The sequence below is a fragment of the Rhipicephalus sanguineus genome, chromosome 1 (assembly GCF_013339695.2).
Source record: "Rhipicephalus sanguineus isolate Rsan-2018 chromosome 1, BIME_Rsan_1.4, whole genome shotgun sequence".
NCBI lineage: Eukaryota > Metazoa > Arthropoda > Arachnida > Ixodida > Ixodidae > Rhipicephalus > Rhipicephalus sanguineus.
The window spans coordinates 327278282-327291459 of NC_051176.1; the positions used below are offsets into that span (position 1 = coordinate 327278282).

The 13178-nt window shown below is 43.5% G+C and overlaps 1 pseudogene; it reads left to right on the plus strand.

The window, feature by feature from the left end:
* Window positions 1-237: 237 nt before the first annotated feature.
* On the plus strand, window positions 238-13164 carry LOC125757634 (uncharacterized; annotated as a pseudogene).
* The last annotated feature ends 14 nt before the right edge of the window (window positions 13165-13178 follow it).

Consider the following 13178-nt stretch of genomic DNA (forward strand, 5'->3'; position numbering starts at 1 on the left):
AAAACAGTCCGGACGCCATAAGTACCGTATCGGCTGCAGTCGTGGGTGGTAAGATGGAGCCGCCAGTAAAGAAAAAAACGAACGACCAAGCAGTTGTGCTGTGTTCCTCAGTGCGTGTCTGCGAGATGGAAAGATGGCGCTATTTCTTTTCATGCATTTCCTTCCGAGGGCAAAGACCGAAGCCGCAGAGCCCGGTGGATTGCGAATCTTCGCATCGGCAAGGCTGTGACGCCGAAGATGACCGTTTGCTCGCGGCATTTTGCACGGGATGATTTCTTCTTTCCAGGTGAGACACAAGTATAAACTCGTGAACTAGAACCTATTACATGACCATTGTATCTAAGGACTTTACATGTCGCTGCGGCGCCTGAAGTATGTCCAGAAATGTGGCACTGCGAAGTCTCGGTACGCTATGTGCATTACACTTGCGCTTGAGCTATACCTTATTTTCTTTGTATGTTAACCGGAATACGAGGACTTGATCTATTGGGCACACTTGCAACTATTTGCTGCATGTATCATGCCGCAGTTCGAGCACATGTGCGACCTTTGAACGGTGTCTGCGTTGTTCGCGTCTTCTGCACTACACGTGGCGGCAACCCAGAAGGCATCCGGGTTGCCGCCACGGGTATGCACTTTCCAGGCATCCAGGTATGCACTTTCCAGCACAACGCTCGCGCATCGTGAAAGGGTGTAGGAAGTCTTAGTGTTTACTACTGTCGTACCAGCAAATTCGGGGAAGCGATCATTGTAACCTTGGCACTTACTGAAAGCGCAGTCTCTTGCATGGCACGGACGAATTCGCAGTGCACTCAAAAAGCTCTCCACGCACGAGTACGGGTTTGTCTTCCAATCACGCACGAATGTGTCCATATGATGCTGGTATTTCACTCAGCCGGTTTATTACAGTAACTGGTGACATGCACGCCACCATCGCGACAACTTTATTCGCCCTTGCATGTTAAGGAAAACCAACCGCATCCACTTTTTGCTGGCGTATACCGTATTAAACGTGCAGTATTAGTACCTAAAGTAGCGTTATGTAGATTATTTCGATAATGCTGACGTCAGCGTCATAAGCATTCATCATTTTATTGTGTTACAAGCAACTTTAAACTGTGTCTTGCAGATGCTACGTTCGGTGTGCAATGCTTCATAACACTCCAAACATGACCCTAATTTGCTTGCAAGTGCCCTTTCTTTTTCCTAAAAACATTGTGTTTCTGTTGTGAAAAACTAAATGCAACACACATCGACACATAAAGCTTAAATAATTTATTTTTGAGATGTCCCACGCCAGCGAAGACGGCTAAAAAACAACGCCGTCCAAGCCAGAACCTACCTAAGACATCATGCCAGGATGAGAACAAAGATGCTCGTTTAAGAGAGCTCTCACAGGCGAGACTTCGCCGACGTACTGAACGGTCAGCCAGAGTGAGTTAGTTTGACCGAATAACACAGAACTTATCGTGCACATCTAAGGTGAACACTCATAGAAGCTGATACCTAATGGTGTCTAACTCTTAAAACTATTATTGAGCTTATCGACAACATGATTGCACATATATTGGATATTTTCCTTGCGAAGTACAATTGTTCTAGTTTTATCAGCTTGAATAGTAATGACGTGTTCACCACAGATTTGGTCATCCCTGTACATAAGCCACGATTACATATATGGGTTAAATACCAATGTCAACACTTGTTAATGCATTACAGAATGAATCGAGCAAACAAACTGCTCAAAGCAAACCGGAAGCAAAGGCATTGCCTGGTGTACTTTGTCCTGCCAGCCCAACCATGGTAAATTGGCTGCCTGAAACTTCTTTACACTTCAGCCCACTGTTTTCTTTGACTAAACTCGATATTACATTACAGGATGATCTCCCATCCCTTGATGACAATGGCTTCAACCAAAGCCTTGTGCACAACGTAACCAACAATGACTTGGAAAATATGGTAACATCTTATTGTACATTTGTGGTGGTAACTTGTTTTAACAAGATTCCATCATAGGGCTGTATTCTGAAACAATCGCAAAAAGGCATAAGTGTTGCCTTTGGTGCGCACTGATTGGATATTGAGCAAAACTGGGAACGTGCGGATGCTATCTTCTATTTCCATCGATGTGACGGTGCTCTTGACATGCTGTGATGAGTGGAGTGCGCGTTTGAATTGTGCGCCTTTGAAACGTGCGCGTCATAAAAAGAAAAATGACAAGGAGTGCGCGCGCGGAGGTGAGAACAGTGCTGAATCGAAGACAACGACGACGAATACCTTCACGAGGGCGCGAGGCGCAAGGGTTCGACGGACAAGTGGCCCAATAAGGAAACAACACGGGTAATGTCAGGGGCCAATCATTTGCCAACACCGAGATCCAGTAGTCTCCAATGAGGAGTGGACAAGTGTGCCCGAGGGCAGAAAAAGCCTGGCCTCAGAGGGTTCCGGGGGAGTTCGAGGATACGTGGCGAAGAGAAGGTTGTCACCGGACTGGGCGCTGAAGACGGGCAGTCGGGTTGCGGACCCGAGCCTCCAGGGCTTCAACCGGCCGGAGCATCCTGCCGCCTCGCTCCTGTGCGACGAGACCTTAACCATGGTACTCGAACACTACCTCAAGGCCTGCGGAGTTCGAGTCCGACAGGCAAGCAGCAGCAGTTGGGCTACGGGCCCGAGCTGTGCACCCCAGTGCCTGGGCCTGCTCCTCCGGGCATCTCAAGGGGTCGCCCAGTAGCCACCTTTTCCACGTCGCAGCCAGCCAGCCCGCGTCCACTCCACAAGCGGCAGCCACAGCGTTCCGGTTTCTCAAAGGTCAGCCAGAATAAACGACATGGTGAGACTGACCACCAGTTATTCCGCTGCTCCGCCGCTCGTCCGCGATGAACTGTAAAGCTTAGTTTGAGTCTGTGAACTTTCATTTAGCTTGTCGTTAGGAGTGTTTTATTGTGTGCATTGACTCTTTTTGTAAAATGTTTAATTTTATGTAGATAGATAGTTGTTACGCTTTATTTGTTTATTAAATGTTTTGTGTGGTTTCTGTTAAACAAACGGCCTTGTCCTTATTAAAACTCTCGGTGGCTCAGCCACAGAGAGCTATTAGCAACAATAAAAAGAACCTGCATCACACATGCCTGGAATAAACGAACACCCCTGATCATTGTAAATTGGTGGTGAAGTATAGCATCTCGGGGAAATAGGCTGTATTCAAGCCTTGGTGGAAATGCGTAGCAATTTTTGCACTGAAGCTTTCAGCAAGCATTACCTCGGTGTGTTTTCAGTACTCGTTCTTTTTCCAATACGTGTTTTTTTGTGTGTCGTTTGAACATTCCAAGAACATGAACCATGCGTTGCAGGTTTATCGCACGCCACCAACATGTTGAGATTCTGAGACGAAGTCGCTGCGGTGGCACACGACAGCTGACCTCTCTGAGTACGCAAGTTAAACTCTCAGCAAAAATACATTTCACGCAAAACGGCATTCTTTAAATATTATACTGTACTTTAAACTACTGCACAGGAAACATTGAAAGCACTTTCAACATGTGTTGCATTTCAAGTAACCCCAGCTAAGCCTGACCACAGCGTATGGAAGCCAGCATACACTCGAAAATGCCGCACTTGGGTTGCTCTGCGCTCTTACAGTATGCTTAATCCTGTGTTATGAGACATTCGTAACACCAACAGCTAGTGCAACAATGACGTTGCCCTGGCTGGTTACTGAACACATCAGATTCTACGTTACGAAAAGCAATACTGTCGTCTTTCGCGATCGTTTCAGAGTATGGGTTATGCTTTCTGGATTTACTTTGCAAAAAGCTTTTTATCGTGAGGTGTTTGTGCTTTAACTTACGTACACAAAAACTCTGGACTTCCTATTTCAAACTTTTCATTTAACATGCTGACATAGATTATTGGAAAAAAGCAGCGAGAAAAAAGATATGTCTCTACGTCTGACGTCAGCGCTATCGGTTATTCCAGATATAATAACTCTTGCTTTTGTTTTGTGACAGGAATGTGCTTGCCAACTTGGCCCCCGGACACAAGTGGCAGAGTTCTCTGGAGAGAAAAAAGATGTGGCACATTTCCTCCTAGATCTGGCTTCGGGGACTCGAACTACCGAACATAAAGCCATCCAAGTGACATCAGGTTCTTTTCCACACAAGTTTGTGGACACGATAAATAGCAACAACACAAATATTTTAACAGGCCTGCCATCAATAGAAGTTTTGGATGCTCTAGTGAAATGCTACACAATGATTCATCCGCTCTCAGGACGGCACCAGTTGTCTGCAAAAGAATGAATTGCTTTAACTTTGGTAAAATTGAAGCATAATATTTCTACACCTTTCCTGAGTCACCTTTTTAACTGTTCACTGACTACTTGCAGCAACATAATTGCAGAAACAGTTCAGCTTTTGTCAGAACTTTTGACATGAAGTGTGACTGTACCACCAAAATAAGAAGTTGTTGAGCATTTGCCCATGTGCTTTAAACAGTTCAGCAACGTGCGTGTCATTCTGGACTGTACAGAAATTCCAATAAGCCAGCTTAACTGTCTGCGGTGTGCGTTGCAGAGCTATTCCTTCTAAAAGAAGGGCTTCACAGTCAAATACATGGTGACTGTTACACCAAGCGGTCTAATTGCCTACACAAGTAAATGATATGGGGGCCGAACATCGGACAAGGCTATATTCGAACAAAGCTGTCTGATTAATCAACTAGATCCAGTCTCAGATGCCATCATGGCAGACAGCGGCTTTCTGATTGCGACATATGTGCAGACCATTTAATTGAATTAATCAGGCCACATTCAAAAAACAACAAAAGCAGGTGTCAAGAGGTGACGCACTTCGAACACAAAAGATAGCGTCGGCCAGAGTCCACGTCGAGCGTGCTATACAGCGAATGAAGATATTTAAAGTCTTGTCAACAAGGATTCCCTGGAGCATGGTGGGACTACTTGATGACATTGTGATAGTGGCTGCTGGTATCACAAATTTGTCATCCCCAATTTTAGCAGCACATCGTTTTTTTGTGAATACGTCAAGTGATTTTGTCACACAGTTGTTTATCATAAAATACTTCAGATCACAAAAGTTGCTGAATACGGAATTAGCTTCTTTTGAGCATATTGCATGAGGTCAATTATAACAAGTGCTGGTGTTTAGTGCCAAAACTACGATATGATTATGAGGCATGTCGTATTGAAGTACTCTGAAATAATTTCATCACATGGGGTTCTTTAATATGCACTTAAACCTAAGCACACGGGTATTATTTTGCATTTCGGCCCCCATTGAAGCACATAAGAGGCTAGTACACTCCTTGCTGTAAACGTTTTTCCTATTGTTTTAACCTGCGTCACTATGTGTAGTTATGTCACTCGGCCGTTTCAGCTTTCAGTAATGATTCTCACTACGTGATTTACGTGCTGTACCTCTTTCTTTTTCTCAGCCAAACCTGCTGATAAGCCCCTCGGCAAACTTTTTGCAGATCAGCTACTACAGGCATGGTTTTATGTTTTTGTGCCCTTTTGCAGCTTGTATTCGTCATTGAAGTGAACATTTATGCTGCACATTTTGACGCAAGTTTTCGTGTGATGGTATTATGATATAGTTGCGATTTCATTATTCATAATTTGTAATATGTCTGCGCAGCATCGTGGCTTTGTTTCAATGGGTTTATTAAACCTTGCTTTGCTCTCATTTCTTCGCAAAATAAACCACACGAACTCATATTGCTCTGACCCGTTGTTGTTTCCCTTCTAAATGTAATCACACTCGATTTATCTAGCCGAACAGAACACAAGCTCTAACATAAAGCAAGGTCCAATGTGTATACAATGAATATTTGAAAAGATGTCGAACAAGCAGAAGGTACACTGAATAAGTGGTTTCATTCGATTATGAAAGACGGTAAGGTGCGTAAAAACAAGAGGACAGGACAACACAACTTTTCTCGTTCTGTTGTGTTTGTATTTGCATGCATAACTTCCTGTCATGATGGACTCCTGCGAACAAGCTCAAGTTTCTGTTCCAAGTTCCATTCAATTTCTGCTAAATAAAATGCAAGTGGCTTTACTGGAAGGCATAAAAAAATGAAAAGCCAGCAATACAAGGTGGGAGGCATTTGTGCTCACTTCTCAGTAAATGATAATTATTGAACTCCACAGAGGAGCTCTTCTTGCTGTAAATGTAATAAATGAAAAATAAGTGACGCCTAAAAATATTAAGAACCCATTAATTCATGTATGCCCAAACTCAAATGAAATGACAGAACCAATAGTTTTTTCTCACAAAAAGTGTACTTCTAGCCTCAAAAGAAAGCACAAGTTCTTTATTTGCTGCCATGTAAACGCAACACTGCTTTTCAAGCCGTCCTACACATATAGGACATTGTGCATTAGGGGTGCTATGTGCGGGTGTGGTAAGCCTTGAAACATTTCACGTGCACACCGACATTGCACTTCTTCCTCTACATGACGTCTTTCTTACAAAGCACGCGTTTGCCCGGAGAAAGCGGCCGGCATTTCACGTGCACTTCTTCCTCTCCGTGACGTCTTTCACACAAAGCACGCGTTTGCCCGGAGGAAGCGGCTGGCACGTGGCAGCATGAAAAGCAAGCAACGTCTAGGCTTGCATACATTGAGAATGAGGCCTGCTTGATGTGCTGTAGGTGGTGCTAGTCATCAGCTAAAGAAAAAATCCGGCAGGTCCCACGCACTGTGGGAATCGATGTAATGCGAAGCAGCCAGAAAAGAGCTGCATACATCCCTTTGTTTATTTTTGAGCCAAATGAAATCATTCATGCCATGGCATCTAGTTCATCATATATCGCATGTTTGCCATGCACGCGTGCATGCACAATGTGGTATATACCATGCCAATGAAACGTATATTCTGGTATATACACTGCATGACCGGTCATTTATGTTCATTACGCACTCCTGTCATACCATACCAATTTTGGTATATATCCAGTCATGTAAACGGCCGGAAGAGCACCATAACAGTGTCATGTAAATCATACCGTACATGACATGCATAGCATAATTCGCATGTTAGGACCTGTCATTTATGTTCGTCATACAGTCACATCGCACAATACCCATTTTGGTGTATATCAAACGAGCGAAATCGCCGCGAGTCCACCATGAGAGTGGCATGTAAATCATGCCATACATGACATGCATGTCATGGTTTTTATGTTACCACCTGTCATTTATGTTCGTCGTACATTCGCATCACGCAATACCAATTTTGGTGTATATCAAGCTAGCGAAACGGCCGCGATCGGACAATGAGCGTGGCATGTAAATCATGTCGTAAATGATATGCATATCATAATCTTCAAGTTACCACCTGTCATATATGTTTGTCAGTCACGTTGCGCAATACCAATTTTGGTGTATACCAAGCGATCGAAACGGCCGCGAGCGCATCATGAGCGCGGCATGTAAATCATGTCGCACTTGACTTGTCTGTCACGATTTTCATGTTACCACCTCTCATTTACGTTTGTCATACAGGCGCGTGACGCAATACCAATTTTGGCGTATATCAAGCTAGTGAAACGCCCGCGAATGCACCATGAGCGTGGCATGTAAATCATGACATGCATGTCATGGTTTTCATTACCCTGTTATTCATGTTCTTGATACAGTCACATCACGCAATACCAATTTTGGTGCATATCAATCTAGCGAAACGCCCGCGAGCGCACCATGACTGTGCCATGTAAATCATGTCGTACATGACACGCATGTAATGATTTTCAGGTTACCACCTATAATTTACGTTCGTCATACAGTCGCGTCGTGCAATACCAATTTTGGTGTATATCAAGCCAGCGAAACGGCCGCGAGTGCGTCATGAGCGTGGCATGTAAATTATGTCGTGCATGACACGCTTGTCATGATTTTCATGTTACCACCTCTAATTTAAGTTCGTCATACAGTCGCGTCGCGCAATATTAGTTTTAATGTATATCAAGCCAGTGAAACGGCCGCGAATGCACCACGAGCTTTGCATGTAAATCATGACATACATGGCATGCATATCATGGTTTTCATGTTACTACCAGTTATTCATGTTCTTCATACAGTCACATCGCACAATACCAATTTTGGTGTATATCAACCTAGCGAAACGGCCGCGAGTGCGCCATGAGCGCGGCATGTCAATCATGTCATACATGACATGCATATCATTATTTTCATGTTACCACGTGTCAGTTATGTTCGTCATAGAGAAATGTCTCGTCATACCAGTTTTCATATGTATCCCTTCATTTAAACGGCCGCGAGCGCCCCGAGACTATGTCATGTAAATCATGCTGCACATGACATGCGTGTCATAATTTGCACGTTAGGACCTGTCATTATGTTCGCCATGAACTCTTGTCACGTCATACAAGTTTCGGTATATATGAAATTAACGGAATGGCCGCAAGAGCCCGAAGGCCGTGGAATGTAAATCATGCTGTTCATGACATGCATGTCATGATTTTCATGTTATGACCAGTCATTTATGTTCGTAATACGGTCATGTTATTCTATACCAATTTTGTTATACATCCGATTAACGAAACGGCCAGGAGAGCACAAAGTCGTAGGCGGCTAGATAGATAGATAGATAGATAGATAGATAGATAGATAGATAGATAGATAGATAGATAGATAGATAGATAGATAGATAGATAGATAGATAGATGGATGGATGGATGGATGGATGGATGGATGGATGGATGGATGGATGGATGGATGGATGGATGGATGGATGGATGGATGGATGGATGGATGGATGGATGGATGGATGGATGGATGGATGGATGGATGGATAGATGATGATAGATAGATAGATAGATAGATAGATAGATAGATAGATAGATAGATAGATAGATAGATAGATAGATAGATAGATAGATAGATAGATAGATAGATAGATACGCTCAAACTCGCAGAAGCAATACACAATATATTGCTTGTGTATTGCTTTCCGCTATCATGTGGAAAGGTATACATCGGCCAGACGGGTCGTTCTTAGAACACACGACTTTTAGAACATAAGCGATCATTAGGAACTAACATTCATTCTCACATAAAGGGACACTGTTCTCAGTGTGGCTGCTCGCCACTGTTCAGTGACACAACCGTAGTATTCCGTCATGGGAACCAACGTCAGGGAAGCCTTTCACATTAACAAAAGAAAAGATGGCTGCATTTATCAGTCATCAGTTTCGTTAAGTAACCGAAAAGCAAGCTTCTTCGAAGGACTTTAATTGAAGTTAGTGTTTGCATGTGTCATACTTCATGTTGTTTCAATTCTGTTTCAAGCACGTGTGAATTCCCGCCAATGTATTTTGTATTGATATTACCCAGCGCTGTTATTTGTTATGTCATCTTAAAGTGTTTAGGCATAACTTCCGTGTACTATCGTTTGAGTGTGCGCAAAAGGTTCTTTTGGCAATGATTCAGCGTTCGTAGTTCATTTCTGTGTCGCTAGGGATTTGGGTTATATATGAAGTGCTGGTTCTGAAATAAAATTAGTTGCGAGTGTAGCGAGTGTCGTGTTTCTTTTTGCCCTCTTTGTCCCCGTCGAATTTGCACTACTACACCATATGTTAAAATGATATCTCACCAACTAGCCCAGCTCTCAACCCTACTAATCACTGTGACATAGCCTTAGGAATCCTTTGTTGCAAAAATTACAGATAAACTGCACTAATGTGTTGACTTTCCTTCCGTTGGTCTCCACTAGTGCACTGAAAGCTGCACTGGGTCTAATAAGGGGGCATGACCCTGCTCAGAAGCTATGCTTTTTTTTTTGTCATCGCGTTGCGACTCCTAGTTAATGCACAAGCAGCACTCTCGATGTTACATCGGCACCCGGAGCTGCATCACTTGCAGAGACCTACCAACACACACAGCCAGAGCGCTCAGCACTGCACATTCTGGCATTCACACTACGTATGTTACAGAGCGCGGTAATGTCAGGGCTCTTTCAAATGGGGTCTCCTCAAACAAAAATATCAAAATTTATGAAACGTCATGCCAGCAGGAAACATTCTTCTAATAAAAACAATGCGTGTATTGCATCTGTATCGGCACCTGGAGCTGCATGCATCACTTGCAGAGACCCATCAACATACATAGCTGACAGCGCTCGGCACTGCACATTGCAAGAAGCTATGATACAGTTTGGCACACAATAGGGCTCATTTCTTCTATCTACCAAGGTGCATGCACAGGACAATTCCATTTATACAATGTTTACAATACGAACAGCACTGACACACAACGTAGAAATCAAATGTTACAGGGATTAACGAGAACCTCAAATGAGACATAAAATGTTATAAATTAAAAGCCAATGCTTACAGTGAAAGCAATGCATCGTTCATTTAAAGGGACACTAAAGAGAAACAATGAATTGGCTTAGATTGATAAAGTGTGCTCGGAGAACTCTGGTGTAGTTTATTTCACCACCATAGGTTTATTATTAGAGGAGAAAACCAAGTTCAAAGTTTCACTTTTAAATTTCGCGCCGAACTTTGTAATTCGTGACGTAAAAGCTTTTAAAGAGCATTTAACGTATTTTGGCGCCACTGGCTCGACGAAATTTCCACTAACTCGTTATGTCAAGTCTCTGGCCCCTTCAGAGGACAACATACTTCGATTTAACCGATTAGGGACTACGTAGGCCAAAGCAGGCGCCGTCAAAAATATGTGACGTCACGGCAAATGGTGCGGGAATTCCAAGGTGACGTCGCCACCTGTATTTTCTTTTTCCGCATTTTCTCGCTTATTAAGCGTCTTCTCGCAGCAAGCGTGGTGTTTTTGGTATCGTGGAAGACTACTTTACTAATGCGAGAAAAATCGTTTTGCTCTTTAGTGTCCCTTTAAACTTCGCAATGCCAAAGACTGAATGCACTGTAAAAAGATGCCAGGGCTACGTAATAGCATTTTTGGCTTATCTCCTGTCACTTACAAATACCCTGAAACAGTTAATGAAATTTTGGAAGCGTTTAGGATTATCAAATCATTTGCACCACAACTCGGCCAGGGCAATTCATGCTGTCCCAGAGAAGAAACCTCGAGATAAACACTGTCGTGCAGCTCACTTTTACATGGAGCATATTGTGACACAGGCAGACGACGCTCGCTGCCCACTGGAGGTTCAGTGAAGTGGACTGGACACATCCTATCAGATCAGTTGCCCATGCTACGTAACGAGCAACAATGATACACACGTAAGGAGGATGCAACAGCTAAAAACTCGTTTGAGCTGCTGTCATCTAAAACGATTCGCATGCTTAAAGTCGTGCAGTATATTTCTCAACTGACGCAGAGAGCTTTAGATCAGTCAGAAAATGTTTCTTAGGACTTGGTTTACTGGCTAAATACAAAATAATCAAAACCAATTCAGGGTTCCTTTCAAGGGGCCCTGCAACACTTTTTCAGCATGGTCAGAAAACGCTGCCAATCAGTAGTTGAGGATCCCAAGAACACGCGAGCCAAACATTGTAGCGCGGCACACTGCCTGGAATTTACTATAAATTCTCAAAATCAGCTGAAAATCACTTCCTCTTCTCTTAACAAATGATGCTATATACTCAAGTTCCACACCATTGGCTGATTTGAGCATGTCAGGCTCCGTAGTTACTGCGGCCGCCACGGAGCGCACAGTCACACTGAAAGTAAGCCACGCGTGTGAAGAAAAAAAATGTCTTAAGGCCACGAGGCGTGTGACGTACCTTCTTCTCCGTCCCATTTCTCCCTGCTTAGCTTCTGGCGCTTTCGTCGGTATGTAACTCCGCTCGTACTTGACGAATTCTAAAAATTTTTGCGGCGGTCACTTCTCTAGGCAATTAGGCTCCTTTAGTAAAGCCACTCCATGGCTACTTGAGAATAAGTTGCAGGGCCCTTTTCAGTTTGGCTAAGCTGAAAAAAAAGCCTGCCACAATAGCAAAAGAAAAACACAACACAACACAGACAATATAAATAGTTGCCACTCCACTTAAACTGCGCCAGCAAAAACTGACCTAATGGCTTAGCCGCAAAAGGAGCTCCGACATGACTGATTCTTTGTATACACTAATAATCACATCCTTGAACTCCTCAAATGCACAGCTGTCATACTGCATGACAGCACAGGAAAACAAACTATCGCTACAATAAAAAAAATGAGCCTCCTTCACATGACATACAGCCATTTGCACGTTCAGTTGGGTGCAATATTCCAACTTCGGCTCCAGGCTGTCGAAACATTTAAATGAATTATCGAGTTTGGTGGGGCACTTTATCTCCAAAAAAACTTCTTTGCCCTTGCAGCATTGGCATGAAAACACTGCTAAACCATCGGGTGAGCAAGCTATAATAGGGAACTCGTCATGTAGAATGAGCCCCCTTTGGCGCACTTCTACTGTGTGGCCTAGGGCTTCATGCCACACTTTATAGGCACTACGGGCTGCGCTCTCTTTAAAAATGCCAGCACGCATTGCAGGCGTAGTTACCATCTTGCTCCTTAAAATGAGTGAAAGAAAAGGGTCAATGTCGGCCGTACCTTTCGAACAAAGAAATGTCTTCGCTCGGGTCATACAAGCATGAGCGATGCTTGCAGTGACGAGGCCCTTTCGATGTCTGTGCCACACTCGAGAATTCGACTGTTCCCGTGTGATGGATTTAATCTCACTCCTAGCACTCTGCCCACTATACATTTCACACAAATTCTGTAAACCTTGTTCTGGCGCCTTCTCCTTGAATTCACGGGCCTTAATGGACAGCATTTCCAGCATAGAAATTGGGCCGGAACGGCAGCCTTGTTTAGCTGTAAAAATGAACAGAGGCTTGAGTCAGATCCAGGCGAAAGAAAGCAACTGTAGAGTATCAAGCCTGACCTAAATATTTATTCATGGGCATTAATACAAAATATATATTGTCTAAATTGCTGTTTGCTACTATTGCGATTAAAAACTTCCTTTTCAACAGCAACCGTAACATGTGCAGCAGACAAGTGGCCCTTAAAAACTGAAGCATGCTTCACTGTAAAGTGATGCTTTCAATATTATGATGCCAGGATGCAATGCAATTGGCTATGACACATTCCTTTTCGCTGCTTAGCAAGTTTCGGCTTTCTCTGCACAGAAATCGAGCTTAACTCGGTGTGACCATGGGCCCCACT